Below are 15302 nucleotides of genomic sequence, written 5' to 3'. Positions count from 1 at the left end.
TTAACTTTCTTTCTCTCTATTTTGTGTTGTTTCTGTTCAAGGTCCATGGGCCCCTATTCTCTGCAAAGTTTTGCTATCCACTGCACACAGCTCCGTTCTGTCCATGCCAAAAGGTAGCCTCTACCCTCGAACTTAGATCAGTCATTGAACCTGCTCACTAAGTGTGTTGGGGTGAGGAAGGGGAGTAAAGGAAATCTGTGTGGTATTAAGATTGCCCATTGCAAGCAGTTAGATATGGCAGGCAAATTGTCTCAGATTACTGCAACTGTTGTATCTTCAAATGTCAATCCACAGACTTAGGAGATGTAGAATGGAAGCAGGGTGCCTTTGGGGACTGACCGAAGGCGCTGCTGCTGGAGCACTGACACTCCCTGCTTCGGCTGACTGCCCTAGTAATGCAGCACAGCAAGAGGCATCCAGAAAGTCCAAAGACTTAAGTTGTTATCCTGGTTTGCCACTAGCGGTTTGTAAAATAGGCAACTGGAGAAACTAACTTTTGAGGCTCTTAAGCCTCAGTTTTGGCAAGTCAATTTTACTATTCAATCTGAGATATTGAGGAATTTCAATGATAGCTTTCCTTACATTGAATCCTTACCTTGGGAAATATGCCCCATTCCCACTCATAATTTACCAGGAAATTTTAGACATAGTGATTATATAGCTTATATGTGGCTTCAATATTGTACCCCTTTCCCTCACTCCATCATTAATTTTTTTTCTGTGCTCTCCAGAAGTTTCCCAGATTTACAGTCAGAATCAGATTTTATTACAGACAGGAATCTGTTTCCTTGTAATGACCCTCTACCCACTCTTATATAAGTGTTTGTTATGAGTAAATAAATGCACATATAAGGGAAGAAACAAAGGGTGAGAAGGGAGGCAAGAAGAAAGAAAGACATGTTATTTCCATATTGTCTGGGTATTTGGTTCATTAGTAACTGTTCTTCCCGTGTGATCTGTTGGTAAAGCATTTGATTCATTATCCCAAGCTATGACCTCATGAGAAAATAGTGTTGCAATACTTAGTGTACAAAAAATCAATTTAGTGGGGCATTCACTTAGAAAATACAACACTCTAGACTCCAGAGGTGCTAGATCAAATCTGTTGCTGGAGAATACTATACAAACCAAAAGTATAAACACCAGCATTGCTTATGTTTGTTGGAGAAAAAGATTCTGCATATTGACATATCAGTTTCCAGTAATGTGTCTGACTAACTCTCAGATATGCCCTCTTCCTGGAAACCTAAAATGCTAAAAACCTAAAAATGCTGATATATAGATATATAATACTTTGTATATATTAGCAGTAGAGGAGTTTGATAGAATGTTATATATAATTGAGTAGAAGATTTGTAAATGGGAAGATATGCTAAAAAATTATTCAAAATGTAACAGGGCAAAAGAGAAATAGAAAAAGTGAAAGAGAAAGCTGAGAGACGTAGAGTATAGAGGAGAAAGGTCTACTGAATGTCAGACTGGAGTTCCTGAGAGAGAAGAGAGATCAAATGGACCAGAATAATATTCGAACAGATAAAGACAGAGAATTTTCCAGAACTGATGATAAATATTGTATCAGAATCCAGTTAGGAGGCAGAAACCACCATAAACTTGAGCCTGAAATTATTAATATAAAATTTAGTATAAAGAATCAACTAAGTAAAAAGTGGTTAAAGGCTAAGAGAGTAAAGGAGGGCTCTGGGGTGCAACAGAGATAGCAAATGCGGAAAGTCACCAGGCTGACAGAAAAAGGAAACCAGGGGAGACTTAGAAACTTAGAGGACGAGTCCACAGAAGCAGGCATCAAAAAGCTCTGATGAGAAAGCACAGCTGCTACAGGAATGCTGGACACCCGAGGAACCCCAGGAATGCCACTGCAGGGATGAGCCATGCATTGAGCCAATAGCTGCATGAAGACAGCCACTGCCAAGGTTGCTCACAGGATCATAAGCCCACAACCAGACCTCAGGGGGGAAAAAAAGGACATAGTAAATCCCTTCCTCTTCCTGAAGCCTTGCATGTCCCTCTAGAATCTCTGTTGGCAGAATGTAACATAGGGTTGCTGGCAAAGGAAACTTTTATATGCAAAATCCAATTTGTAAATCTATCCAATTTGTAATTGGAGGATAAGCTAAAAGAATGTATGCAAAATGTAGCAGAGGGAGAAAGGGAAACAGAAAAGATAAAAGAAAGCTAAGAGATATAGACGAGTTCTCACAACACAGAATACAGAGGGGTGGGTTGGGGCTGTGAAGCAATGTATTAAGAACTGGCACAGACATCAACACACAGAATCCAAAAAAGGCAGTATTTATTGAGCACTTATTTGTGCAAGTACTATTTTATATGTGCTATACACATACTAACTCGCTTAATCCTTGTAACAGTTATGGGAAGGACTACATTTAGAACTCTAGTGAATCACAAGCAAAATATGTGGAAGGCAATTCCATCCTAAACATTTTACAGATAAAAAACTGCAACACCAAAGACGATGTTAAAAACATCTAGAGGGGGCCGGGCGCGGTGGCTCACGCCTGTAATCCCAGCACTTTGGGAGGCCGAGGCGGGCGGATCACGAGGTCAAGAGACTGAGACCATCCTGGTCAACATGGTGAAACCCCGTCTCTACTAAAAATACAAAAAATTAGCTGGGCATGGTGGTGCATGCCTGTAATCCCAGCTACTCAGGAGGCTGAGGCAGGAGAATTGCCTGAACCCGGGAGGCGGAGGTTGCGGTGAGCTGAGATCACGCCATTGCACTCCAGCCTGGGTAATGAGTGAAACTCCGTCTCAAAAAAAAACAAAACAACAAAAAACAACAACAACAAAAAAAAAACATCTAGAAGGCCGGGTGCGGTGGCTCATGTCTGTAATCTCAGCATTTGGGAGGCCAAGGTAGGTGAATCACCTGAGGTCAGGAGTTCGAGACCAGCCTGGCCAACATGATGGAATCCCCTCTCTACTAAAAAAAAATACAAAAATTAGCTGCACATGGTGGCAGGCGCCTCTAATCCCAGATACTTGAGAGGCTGAGGCAAGAGAATCGCTTGAACCCAGGAGGTGGAGGCTGTAGAGAGCCAAGATCGCACCATTGTACTCCAGCCTGGGCAACAAGAGTGAAATCCCATCTCAAAAAAAGAAAAAAAATATCTAGAGAAAAAACACAAGTGACAGTTACACTAATAGCTGACTTTGCAGGACTAGGAAGAATGCTGCAAGACAAGAGAATGGTACTGTAAGTATGCTAAAACAACGTAACTGTCGACTTAGAATTCTACAAGAAAAAGTCTTGACGAATTGGGGCAAAATAAAGAAAGTAGCAGACAAAACTAAAAGTTTGCCACTAGTAGGTCCTCTCTAAAGGAAATTCTAAATGATGAATTTCAGATGGAATGTGAACACCAGTGGAAGATCTGAAATGCAAGAAGGAATGAAGAATTAACTGAGAAGGCCAACATATGGGTGATTCTAATGGATATAGAAATTTGTGCCATGTGTGGTTAAAAATAAGTAAGATGGAATTAAAGTGGCTGAGCCCTAGTTTTCCACAGTAATCCACCCTGCATCAACTCACTTGCTTTCTCTGTCTCACTTCCCCATCCCCTCACTGGTGCTTAGTGGGATCCAAAGTAAAATACTTACACTCCCAATTTTAGACACCACAAAACAATATAATCAAAGTGTATTAACTTCCAAATTAGCAGAGCAGGAGAAACAGAATGACAAAATACTATTAATTCAAAAGAAGGCAAGAATGGAGAGAAAAAGAAACAGCTCTTTAAGGAAAAATAAAAAGCATAAAATAAGAAGATAATTGGTGGAGGATTAAAAACAGACAAAAACATCAGTAAAAATACGTATTACATGAACAGCAGGATTAATCAACTTGATTTAATGGACGTACACAATATACTGCACCCAAACACCCACTGCTGTGGTTTGAATGTTTGTTCCTCACCAAATTCATATTTAAAATCCTAATGCTCAACATAGTAGTATTAAGAGGTGGGGCCTTTTGGGAGGTGGTAGGTCATGAAGGTAGAGCTCTCATAAAGGGATCAGTGTCCTTATGAAATAGGCCCAAGAGAGCTCATTCACTCTTTTCACCACGTGAGGACACAGTGAGAAAGTGCTATCTATGAAGAAGGAAACAGGCCCTCACCAGACACTGCTGGTGCCTCAATTGTGTATTTCCCAGCCCCCAGCACTATGAGAATCAAATCTCTGTTGTTTATGAGCCACCTAGTTTGTGGCATTTTGTTACAGCATCCCAAATGGCCTAAGACACTTACACATTTGTTTCAAGAATACATAGGCCCCTAATAAATTTCTATACACTAGCCCATACAGCAAGCCTCAACATGTTTCAAAGGACTGAAATGATAGAGGGCATGCTGTTTGACCAATAGATTTAAGCTAAAAGTAAAAAATAAAAGATAACTAAGACACCCTTATTTGTTTGGAAATTAAGAAACACACTAACAAACAACCTATGGGTCAAGGAAGAAATCATAATGGAAATTATAAAACATTTCTGTGTAGTAATAAAAATACTACGTATCAAAATTTGTGGGTTGTAGCTAAAGCAGGATTTAAAGGGAACTCTGGTCCTCACATATGTATAATAGTAAAGAAGAAAAACTGAAAGTTAATGAGCTGAGGAAGTTAGGAAAGGAGCAGCAAAATAGACAAAAGTAGAAAGAAGAGAATCCTGCAGTGAAGCTGAGGATTAATTGGGAGAATCAACAGGCCCAAAAGTCGGTTCTCTGAAAAGATGAATACAATCAACAAATTTCAGGCTGGAATGATCAAGGCAAAAAAGAGAGAAAGCTCATATACTCAGTGTCAGGAATAAAAAGGGGAATCTCATGGCAGATGCTGCAGCATTTAAAAGATAATAACAAGATATTATAAATAACTTTATGCCTATACATTGAAACATTACATTTAGAAGTTTTCAAATAAATTTATAACACATATAAAATCTGAATAGCCTTGTAACCATTAAAGAATTTAAATGGAAAATTCTTTTCATACAAAATCTTCAGGGCAGATGGCTTTACCAGTTAATTCTACCACATATTCAAGTAATCAATAATTCTAATCTTACACAAACTCAGAGAATAAAAAAAGAAAATATCCCTCAACTAATTTTATAAGTCTAGCAAAAGCCTAATAGCCAAGGTTATTTATGAGAAGAAAAAAATTACAAGCTAAAAATCACCCATGAGCATGAGTATAAAAATGCTGAACAAGTTATTGTCTGGTAAATTAAGCAGCAAATATGTATATGGTACTTACTATTTTTCTGGAACTGGTTTAAGCATTTGGGGCATATTACTAAACTTTACAGTAGTTCCATGTGTTAGGACCTATTATTATCCCCATTTCAGCATATGAAGAAATCAAGGCACAAAGATGTAAAGTAACTTGCCCAGGTCACGCTGCTAGACAGTGGTATTGCCAAGTTTCAGACCTAGGCAGTCTAACTCAAGAGCCTAATTTTCTAGCAGCTCTACAATGGCCAAGGTTTTTTTCCCCCAAGAATACAAAGTGATTTAACAATCAAAATTCTACTGATACAAATCATCATATACTAAAGGAAAAATACCTTTTGATCCATTTAACAGATGCAGAAAAAAAAGAAAAAGCTTAAATCCTATATTCATTCACAACAAAAACAATTCTTGCCAAACTGGGAATAGAATGAGACTTCCTTAATCAGATAAAGATTACCTACAAAAACCTCAACAAACACCACTCTTCCTGGTGACCCATTTACAAGCTTCCCTTTAAAGTTGAACAGAGACAAAAATCCTAACAAATACCAATTTCATTCAACATCCTGGACAGTACAGTAGGTTAAAAAAAAAGTTAAAAATCTAAGTATTGAGGAAGAAAAAGAAAAAACTGTTATTATTAGCAGATAACATGACGATATATAGAGAAAAATGAAAAATAATCTATGTAAATTATTACAATTAATATTAGAGTTTAGTAAAATATTTTGATATAAAATCAATATAAAAATTAAATTCATTTCTAATCAGCAACAGTTATGCAATGAAATTTAGAACAGACATGATCCACAATGGCATTGAAAAATACGAAGTACCTAAGAATAAATCCAGCAAAATATGTATAAGACATTAATGGAAACAATAATAAAATTTTATTGAAAGACGTTAAAGAAGACCTAAATAAATGGAGAAATACACCACTTCATGGATTGGGGGACTCCACATGGTAAAGCTGTCATTTCTCTCCAAATTGATTTATAGACTCAGTAAAATCCCAATTAAAATCCCAATAGTTTTTTGGTGAAACTTGACAAGCTGACTCTAAAATTTATATGACAGTGCCAAGGGCCCAGAGTAGCTACTCTTAAAGAAGAAAAATAAGGATGGGAGGACTTGCTGTACCAGATATAAATACTTATTGTAAAGCTATAGTAATTAAGACAGAGTAGTATGGGTAGTAGGATTGACAAACAGACCAACAAAACAGAGTAGAGAGCCATAAACAGACCCACACTTTTATGAACAGCTGATATATGACTGAGGTGAGAGCTTAGATTGGTGGGGAAAAAGATAGACTTTTCAATAAACACTGCTAAGATAATTGAGTATCTGTAGGGAGGAATAAGGAGTTAGAACCCCGCCTCATATTATGCGCAAAAATCAATTTAGGGAGATTAACAAACTAAATATGAAGGGCAAAACTCTAAAGATTTAGAAGGTAATGTAGAAGAATGTCTTTATGACCTTGGGTGCAGGTAAGGATTTCTTAAGCTAGGCACAAAAGCCATTAATCACAAATAAAAGATTTATAAATGTTAGTATATTATAATTAAGAATGTCTGTTCAACCAGAGACACTTTAAGATGAAGAGACACTCTACAGAGTGGGAAAAGATACTACAACCCATAAAACTGACAACTGAGAATTTATGCATTCTGGCAACAGAATTTACAAAGAACTTCTGTGAATCAATATGAAAATAAAGAAAACAAAAAACTTGAAGAGACCCTTTCTAAGAAAGGAAATCCAAGTGACCAGTAAACCTAGGAAAAGATGCTTAATCTCATCAGTGGAATGCAAATTAAACCACAATGAGATACAATTACACAGCCATCAAACTGGCAAAAATCACATCTGACCAGCACCAAAGGCCTTGACCAATAGGTGTTCTCATGTATTTCTAGCAGGCATACAAATTGATGCAGCATTGTGGAAAAACAGTCTGGCACTGACTGGTAGAGTTGAGTTGCTGTATACCCTATGCCCAGTAATTACACTCCCAGGTACATACCTAGAGAAAACTCTGGCATATAAACATGAATGTTCTTAACAGCATTGTTTGGAACAACCCCCAACTATAAACAACCTGAAAGTCCAGCAATGGTGGAATAAATCAGCTTGTACAGCAATGAAATTGAACCAATTACAGCTACAGGCATCAACATGGATGATTCTCCAAATGATGTAGGGCGAAAGAAGAAAATACCAAGGAAGACCTCCTTTTTACTCAATCTGTAAAGTCCGAAAGTCCAAAACAAACAAAAGTAAATTTTATTATTTAATGATGTAAAAATGGGTGGGAAAACTCGAGAAAAACAATGAGATGATTGCATTAGATGTTAGGATAATGGTTGCCCATGGCTGAGTGGGGAGGACGAAATTGTGCTCAGGCTTCAGAATATAGGAGGAAGAAGGTGCATCAAAGATCCTGCAATGCTAACCAGTGTTCATTCATTTTATATTAACCCTTATGCAATATATAAATGTTCTATGAAATTTTCTATATATGCATCTCGCAATTTAAAAAACATCCTGCATACCCAGATGCAGAGTCCCTTGAAACAAGAACAAATTAAGAGATCAAGTCTACTTAATAATATTGGTCTTCCCAAGTTTCCTCTCTGAGGCAGGATCTAGTGTTTCTTTTTCACTCAATGTTACCTAGTGGGGTTAAACCACTCAATGGTACTAAAGGATAAACAATGATCTCTGCAAAACTGGGGCAAGGATGGAGGAGATCGTTACAGAAACTGCAGCTGAAGTTTTCCCTCCAAGCTTTTCTTTCCAATCCTGGAAGAAGTCCTTCTGTGCCTCAGATGACATCAAGGCCTACCGTAGATCAGAGGGCCCCAGGATGCTTCAGAGATGACACAGACTTCTGTAGACAGTGATCTCCCTTTTGACACTTTACGCCTTCTGCTTATCTCCAAGAAAGAAATGTACCCCTGGGTACACCACAGCAATTAGGAGCCTGCTCCCTTCACCTCTTCCTGCTGCAGTGGTGGGTGGGAGGTTCACATATGTTGCCGAGAAGCAACTACTGAGCCTCTTCCTCTTTCTCTGCTCAGACCGTAACTTGTGGCAGGCATGAGTCCCCAGGAAAGAATTGCAAGGCAGAGCCAAATTAAGCAACTCCCACAGTCAGAGGAATCAGTAATTTGGGAGCGTTTCAGGTGCTTGGTAATTAATAATAAACAAAAGTGTCACCAAAACTATAACTCATCAAGTTTGATGTGCTCCCACAGGGCCTGCTCTAGATTTTGGTGAATATGTATGGTGAATCCAGGGATGATTAATCTGAGCCTTAATTGCAGGAAGGTGGGGAACCCTTTCTTGGCGTCCACAACCTGTCGGCCTCTCTCTTTTGCCACTCTCAAGTCATGGCTACCTGTGGGGGTAAAAATGAAGCTGCAGACCATGAGGGGGTCACTGTATGTATGCAGAGGGCTCCCTTCAGCCTGATTGTAACAGTGTGTCCTCTCAGAGAGCTTTGGGTTGAAAATCCATAGCCACGAAAACACTGATTCAGCCAGAAACTCTAGTTATCTAACTATCTGCTTATCAATGCTCAAGCGTTTCAAATTTTTTAACTGGCTGCTGGATCCATTGCTCAGGTTACAGAAAGCACTGAGAAGAATGCCAAGGAGGGAGGGAGAGGAAGGGTGTAAAGTGGCAAGCTGCTTGGCTGAAGGAAGAAGTGTGATGAGAGAAAAGACATGTTGGGGCCGGGCGAAGTGGCTCACACCTGTGATCCCAGCACTTTGGGAGGCCAAGGTGAGCAGATCAGGAGTTTGAGACCAGCATGGCCAACATGGTGAAACCTCGTCTCTACCAAAAATACAAAAATTACCCAGGCATGGTGGTGTGCACCTGTAATCCCAGCTACTTGGGAGGCTGAGGCAGGAGAATCACTCGAACCCAGAAGATGTAGGTTGCAGTTAGCCGAGACTGCACCACTGCACTCCAGCTTGGGTGACAGGGCGAGATTCTGCTCAATCAAATTTTAAAAAGACATGTTGAGGTGAAGGTGATTGAGGACCACTCAGAAAAGAAAATGATTCCTGAACCTCAGCCAGCACCAGTTTCCATAAACCAGCCACGAGGTGTCCAGCCCCGACCCAAGCCTGCTGTACAGTTTGTAAACTGCAGGCAGATGGCATCTGGAGTGGTAGGGTCTTTGGCAGAGCCAGATACCAGCAGCATTGCTGCAGCAGGTGGCCAGCTTGCTGGAGATCCACATCTGCCTGGCACAGGGAGGCTGGAAATCAGGGTGGAGCCTCCCCAACATCCTGCTGGCAAAAGCTGAAAACCTGAGGGGCTTCTGTGCTATTTGCACTATTTCGCTTTGCTTCCTTTCTTTCCTGGCTTGATGCTCCTTTGTAGCAGGCTTACTTACAAACTTACTGGGAGCTGATTTAGGGCTATCTGCTCTGTTCCATTGATTTTTCTTGGCTTCCTACTAATTACTGTAATGGTACAATACCTATTTAGGACATCTGTCCTATCACTACTAATGCTATACAAATATCAAGATAATGGAGTTCACTCTTCTCCCTCTGTTTATTACCGATGTAAAAAGCAAATCGTTTTATGTTCAGGGTAAAAGATGTTAGAACTAAGATTGGATCCTGTAATTCTCTTCCTCCTTTATTGTTTTGTTTAGTTTAGTTTTTGAAAATGCATGAGGTCAGGTGGTTAAAAGAAAATGCTTATTAAATTGAAAAAACAGCAGCAAAAGCAGAATATAAGCTTTTTCAAAAAATGAGGATAGATGTAATAACCTCATGGAAATAAGATTCTGTAAAGAAAACTAAGCCTCAGAAGTAAAAAAGCTGTGATTGTCAGTCTTCAATCTCTTGTCAAAATGCTTTTGGAATGAACTGAGAATCTGTACAGCGGAAGGAAACTCACTCATATGATTATATTTTCTTTCTCCCCTTTTATTTTCCACTCTGATTTCCCTTTCATAGACAACCATGCCAAGGTGTTTGATGTCTATTCTTTATGTGCATATTTTGGTAAAATACATACTGCTGTTGTGTATGCATATATTATTTGCATCATATTCTATGCTTTAAAGGCCTATCACATTATGTGTGTGCATGTGACCCGGTGCTTCATGCCACTGCATAGTTCTCCATGTTTTGCACCCCTCTTTTGTTTATCCACACCCCCAGTGATGGATACCCAGATTGTTTCCAGCTCCTCAGTACAATGATTCCAGAGACATCCATGTCTCCTTCGTATGGAGACCTGTGTGAGAATTCCTATGGGATGCATTTCCAGGAGTAGAACTGGTGAATCCTAAGATATCCGCATATTTAATTTGAATAAGAACCGCCAGATTGCCCCCTAGCAAGGCTACACTACATCCTCACCAGCAGTGCGTGGGATTTCCTATATCACCACACCCCCTCCCATTCCTATCATCAATTTTTAGAATGATCTGCCTTATGAATTTTTGCTAGTCTAATGAGAATAAGTGAAGTGGTACAATTTTTAAATTTTGCCTTTCTCTGATGAGTTTGAGCACTTCTAAACATTCATATCAGTATCCGTGAGGTAAGCTAAGTGATGTAACAGACCTCAAATCTCAGTGGCTTAACAAAATAAATGTTTATTTTTTGTTCACATCACAGACCATGGTGGGGGCAAGGAAAGGGTACTCCCCCAGTGGTCATTTGGGCACTCAGACTTCTTCCATCGTGTGGCTCTAGGGCCCCAGAGCCTTCCATTGAATTCTCTGCATCCAGCCAGCAGGGGAGGGAAGAGAGGTACCTGAGGAGATTGGAATGCGAGGATTTTGAGGGTACAGCTTAAGTAGTGCCATACAGTAATCTGTTCACATTCTTTGGATCAGAACTTGACCACATGGCCTGAGGCAAGGGGGCTGCGAAATACAGTCTGGCTGTGTGCTGAAAAAAAGACACGCAGATCAGGGAGGAGTTAGATAATCTCTGTCCCAAAATGCTTGCTAACTTTTGGAGTTTCCTCTTCTACAGATTTCCTGATCATATTCTTGCTCCTTTTTGTCTTCAGACTTTTTCTTATTGTTGATTTGCAGTAGTTCCTTGTATATTCTAGAAAATATCTGTCCCCTGTTGCTTTTATTCACTGTAAATATTTCTTCCAGTCTGTTCGCCTGATCACTTTGGCAGGAATCTAATTATCAAGCAGGAATCTAATTTTTTAAATTGTTTTTGTATTGGTTTACAATGTCTTTTTGTTTAGACAGGCTCACACTCTGTGGCCCAGGCTGGAGTGCCATGGTGCAATCACAACTCATTGCAGCCTCGACCTCCCTGGCTCAAGCAATCCTCCCATCTCAGGCTTCCAAGTAGATGGGACTTCAGGTGCACGCCACCATACCTGGCGTTCTTAATTTTTAGTAGAGTCGAGATCTCACTGTGTTGCCCAGGCTGATGTTTATGGTCTTAAACTCTGCATTCCTCTTGAGTGTACTTTGTATTAGGCATGGAAGACTTTGTTAACCTTCCTTTGTCAATTTCTTCATCAGTCTCCAGTTTGCAGAGGAGTCACTTGTTTAGGCAAAGCAAAGAAGTTTCCCTGCCTCTAATTCTCTTTTTTGGCATCCAATTTCCCCTAATCCTGTAGTCCCTAGCCTAGAAAAACTCAGTTCTCCAAAGCCCCTGTGGAAATGTGCAAAACTGTTCAGGAAGCCCTTTCACCTGGCTGAAGAGGGAGACAAGAACCAGCTCATGGAGCGTGTATCTATTAGGATGGTTCCAGTAAACAATGCCAGACTGGAACTTTCTCGAACACACTGGAACTTCTAATCCTGCTTATGTTGTTTCTTGACTTCGATTTCTTGCTCACATGTCAGACCCTTTGCCTGAAAACCCCGCCCTCCCTTTGCTTGTCTAAATTCTTTTATCTTTTTTTTTTTTTTCTGAGACGGAGTCTCACTCTGTTGCCCAGGCTGGAGTGCAGTGTCGCGATCAATTCACCTCCCAGGTTCAAGCGATTCTCCAGCCTCAGTCTCCTAAGTAGCTGGGATTACAGGAGCGCACCACCAGACACAGCTAATTTTTTTGTATTTTTAGTAGAGACAGGATTTTATCATGTTGATCAGGCTAGTCTCGAACTCATGATCTCGTGATCTGTCCGCCTTGGCCTCCCAAAGTGCTGAGATTACAGGTGTGAGCCAGTGCGCCCAGACATCTAAACTCTTTGATCTTTAAAACCCAGCTTGGGTATGAATTCCAGGAAGCCTTCACTGACCTCCCTCCACCAACCCCCAGGACTAGGTTAGTGGACCTCTTCTGTACTCCCCAGTACCCTGAACATCTCTCTCTCACTAAACTTGCCACATGATGGTGCCATGGCCATTTGTCCACCAGATGGTAAGCTTTTTGGAAAGGCCTAAATCCCATTCATCTTTGTATTCCTCCCACTTGCATGGGCCCTAACACACGGATTGGCCTGAATAGCCATTGAATGAATCTAGTGAGCTAACTGTGCCCCATCTGCTGCAATTGGTCTTACTGCCCCAGCTTTGTGGGCTTTCAGGAGGTTTTCACTATAGCACAGAGAGACTGGAAGAATTCTCCTCCAAGGGCCAGTTGGTGTGCCTCTCCCTTGGTCTGTCATCCAGGCAGCATATGGGCTAGCCTATATCCCTAGTGGGACTCTGGGCCAGCAGGTCTGGGTTCGCTTTCCTGGGCCTCTGTTTCTGCAGTCGAGGCGGGGCAACATGTAAAATACACGGCCGGGTGGAGGTCAGGGCACTCTGTGCTGGCTGCGGCCCTGCTTTTCCTGGTTCCCCTATTCAGCGATCAGGATCTGGGAGAACAGGAGAGCAGGATGCAGGCAAACGAGCGGGCGGTGTAACAGCAAAGGAGGGAAGAGCCCTCCCACCCACTGGCCCTGCAGCCCACCAAGCTCAAGGCTTGGCTGCCCTCTTGTGCCCAGAGAGCGAAAGACAAAGGAAATAACCCAAAAAACAGGTCTAGGTCTGGTGCCTGGAGCCATCCTGCTGTCTTTGTGCCTCGTTTTCCCAAAGAGCACATCCCAGAGACACATTCAGCAGGATGACCTTCCTTGTCCCCAAGAATGGGCCCCCCACCCCAGTCACTGCCTGTACCTTCCCCTGGAGGTCTGAGTACCTAGGACCCTTCTCTGGAAGGGAAAAAGGAAGGGCTTGGAAATGTATAAGGGGATTCTCTGGGGCAGCGGGCAGGGCAGGCAGACAGGGTGTGGAACAGGCAGGATCAGCTCCTGTCTGCCTGTAGATTCTGCTTTTGGAGGTATTTTTCTGCTCCACCTTTGGAGAGCTCTGGGCCAGTGAAAGGGAGACTGCTGGGCTCAGCAGCCTTGCCCCAGGGGCTCCCCGCTCTCACACCACCATCTGGCTGTGTCAGCCCAGCCCAGGTCTGTCCATCCCAGGCACTTGTACGCAGCCGTCTCTCCAGCCCTCTGCCTCGGGTACTCTCCACAGTGTCACGCTGTGAGTTTCCTTTTTAGGGCTTCTCCCACACTGAAAGTATCCCCATCTTTATTTATTTTTTTCATTGTCTGCCTTTCCTTCCATTCCCAACTAGAACAGGAGCAGGGCCTTGTTTGATTCATTCTTGTGGCCTCACAATGCAGAACAGGGCCTGGCACATAGCAGACTCTCAGTACATGCTTCCTGATCGAGGTTTCCCAAACACACTCAGCATCCTTCCATGGCACCCGCCTTTGTCGCGTGGCTTCTTCCACCTGAAACACCTTTGACACCCTAGCCCACTGCCGCCTTCATCTCACTGCCTGCCTGGCAACCTGCTAGTTCCTGTTAGTTCAAACTCAGTGTGGGCATATTACCTCTTTGTGAAGACTCCCTTATCTCCCCCAAATTGGGCATTTCTTTCTGTGAGTTCTCACCTCCTAAAAGTTGTTGTTCTTACTGTCTGCAAGCCCAGCAAGGGCAAAAATTGTGTTGTATTTATCCTCACATTCTTAGTGCCTGGCAGGTGGCAGATGATATATGAATCCTTATTGGCGAACTCGGATTACAGGGGCTCCTAGGGCCATGCCTGAGCTACCTTCCTAGCACTGTCTCCTTCTGCTCTGGCATAGGGAGCCCACCCTCGATCCAAATGAAACATCTCATCATTCACCCAGCATCTTCCTAAGCCCCCCTCGGATGGAGTTAACACTCAGCCTCTGGTCCCATCTGCTGAAAGCTTCTCCTGATGTCCAACTCCTGATCTGACCCCAGGGCCACGCTTTTAGCAGCGTTGTTTCCTCCAGCAGGAATGCCTTTCCAAACATCACCCTCCTTTAAGACTCCTCTGCAGCTTCCTCCAAGAAGTCTTCCCTGGTTCCCCAGCAGGAACTAATCTCTCCCTCTTCTGTGCTTCCCATCATCCCCTTGTATTAGAATTAGCAAATTCTGCCTTGTAGTAGAGTCCCCTGCCTACTCAATGGGGACTTCATAAAAGCACGCTGTGTGTTTTTTAATGAATTTAGTGAATTGTAAGCTCTTCACTGTCACTAGCCATGTCTTGTACATGTCAATATCACCCTTTCTCCTGTGAGGCCGATAGCAATACCTACTCACACTGGGCCCACGTGTATATGGGGACTTGAGGATCAAAGGAGCCAATAGTCTCCCAATGTGAATGCTCATGTAACTAACACCAGGTCCTTAGAAGAACCTATCCCAGGACACACACCTTAATCCTGGGTGGCCCAAGCTGGCCCATCCTACTTTATGCAGCAACTGGGGCACCAGGCAACCCAGTCCGGCCTAGAGCACCTGCCCCAGAAACCCTGCACATGTGCCTGGCTGCCTTGTTCTTTGCCTTATGCCTTCCCATCCCATCGCAGCTTTCTGGCTGCGCACTCCTGTGTACACTTGGAGCTCCCCTTGGATGGAGTTAACACTCAGTCTATGGTCCCATCTGCTGTAAGCTTCTCCTGGTATCCAACTTCTGATCTGACCCCAGCACTTGGGATTCAACCTCATCCGTCATGTGGTGGCACCACTGACAGCTT

The sequence above is a fragment of the Aotus nancymaae genome, unplaced genomic scaffold (genome assembly GCF_030222135.1).
Source record: "Aotus nancymaae isolate 86718 unplaced genomic scaffold, 86718_ANA_hifiasm-v0.15.2.pri h1tg000012l, whole genome shotgun sequence".
In the NCBI taxonomy this organism is placed as follows: domain Eukaryota; kingdom Metazoa; phylum Chordata; class Mammalia; order Primates; family Aotidae; genus Aotus; species Aotus nancymaae.
The sequence above is the reverse complement of the archived record's forward strand: the minus strand, read 5'-3'. Positions refer to the sequence as shown.